The sequence below is a fragment of the Capsicum annuum genome, unplaced genomic scaffold (genome assembly GCF_002878395.1).
Source record: "Capsicum annuum cultivar UCD-10X-F1 unplaced genomic scaffold, UCD10Xv1.1 ctg41278, whole genome shotgun sequence".
Classification (NCBI taxonomy): domain Eukaryota; kingdom Viridiplantae; phylum Streptophyta; class Magnoliopsida; order Solanales; family Solanaceae; genus Capsicum; species Capsicum annuum.
Genome location: NW_025848597.1, coordinates 1 through 2,170, shown reverse-complemented (window position 1 = coordinate 2,170; position 2,170 = coordinate 1).

Sequence of the window (2,170 nt, the reverse complement as noted above, 5' to 3'; positions counted from 1 at the left end):
TTTTAGGAAGTCTAGTTAATATAATAAAAAATAATTAAATAATAAATTAGTCATATTTTAGGAGTATTTTTCTACTTGAACAGTAGAAAGAAAAATATTAATTAATTCTCCTACCATATATTTTAGGAGTCCCATATATTTTATGAAGTCTAGTTAATATAATAAAAAATAATTAAATAATAAATTTAAAAAATAGTGAAAATACGGCTTTGTCTAAAGAAGAGTCTTTTAATGAAGGACAAACAGTTCAAATCACTTTTTTAAGGATCTTCACCCTTTTAATATATTATAGATGTATGTATGTATAAAATTATCATTCTATTCGTTTGATTTACTTGCCATATTTTATTTTTTGAGAATTAAATTGCATTGATGTTGATCAATATTTTAAAATATATTTTTAAATTATATTTATACAAAAAGGATTATAACTTATTCCACTCCCTCTGTTTTAATCTATTTGTCGTACGTTTTTTTTTATATGTTTAAAATATATGCTTTATTTTTTGATAATGCTTTAACTTTTCACACGATATGTTTAACACAACAAGATTAAATGATATGTTGATATATTCTACATATATTTAGTGTAGGACTCTGGCCACAAGAATTAAAATATTCTTCATTTTTCTTAAATTTCATATCAAGTCAAAATCAAAAAAACAAATTAAATCAATAAAAGTAGATTTTCTCTATAGTTTTTAAACCTTTGAATTTTTTAAAATAAATTTTGTTATACTATATCTTTTCTAATCTATGTTCTCCAATACTTCATTGACCTACATCAATCTCTTCTCGTGTTCATTATATCCAACGTCTCATAGCTTTCTTGAAAAGTAAAAATAGACAAAGTCGAACGTGACAAATAAAAGTGAACAATGCAAGTACAAGACATAATTTAATTGTAAAATTTAAAAATATTCTTTATTTTTTTAAACTCAATGTCAAATCATTGGAAGCAGTGTTAGGGTAGGCTGCTTACATACGCGTCGCTTTGTGACCTATAAGTCATTGGAATGGGGCCATAGAATCGACTTGCATAAGGGTAGGTCGTCTATATTACACCCCCTTGCAGAGGCAGAGCTAAACCATTAGGTAAGAGTTATAAATAAAACATTCTAGTTCTTTCAAACAAGAACAAAAGTTACTTTTCAAAGAACATTTTTAGACAACAATAGTCTTTGTATACTTCTTTCTTCTAAATAGGCTGCATCTAAATTCAAACAAAGTTTCTTCAAAAAATAGAGTAAAGCATCTACTACCCCTAAATTATGAACAAATTTGCTATGACACACTCCAAATTCAGGGGATCCTATTACCCCTAAACTCAATTATAGCATATTTTTGTCATCCTTTTGTGTTGCCGTAACATCTTTTGTCAATCCTTTTAGCTGACGTGAAGCCCCTTTTATATAATAAACATGCTATGTCAGCAAGAATGAGTGACAAAAATATGCTAAAATTGAGTTTAGGGGTAATAGGATCTCTGTGAAGTTGGAGTGTGTCGTAACAACTTTGACCATAGTTCTAGGCAATACTGGATGCTTATCTCAAAAAAACAATCAAAGCCATAAAAGCCACTGTTGTAAATAATATTAGTAAAAGTGGGTTACCATGTATTATAAAACTAGTTTAGTGTACCTCACTTTATTGAGTTCAAATTTGTTTAAATAATAAAGATAAATACAATAATTGAATTTAATATCTATTGGAGAATTGATTTAATTAAACCTAGCCTTTACCAAAAGAATTTCTCAAAGCCGATTGACATTCATCTACCACCTGGAAACTGCAACAAAACAATATGATGATAGAGACATCAAAACAATATAATTAAATCCAACCTTTACACAAAAAATAATTCAAAGCCGTCCGACACTCATCTATCACCTGTAAACTATAACAAAATAATATGACAATAGAGATATCAAAATAATAAAACTAAACTTTACCTTTACACAAAATATTTTTGCAAAACAGAGATATAAAAACAATGCAATTAAACCTAACCCTCACCCAAAAAAAATTTTCAAAGCCGACCAACATTCATCTACCAACCTGTAAATTAATATACAACCTGTAAACTACAACAAAATAATACAATAGTGGTCACAATACTTCAGTTTTTATGAAAATAATTCTTGTCTGAACAAAAATTTTGACACTAAAG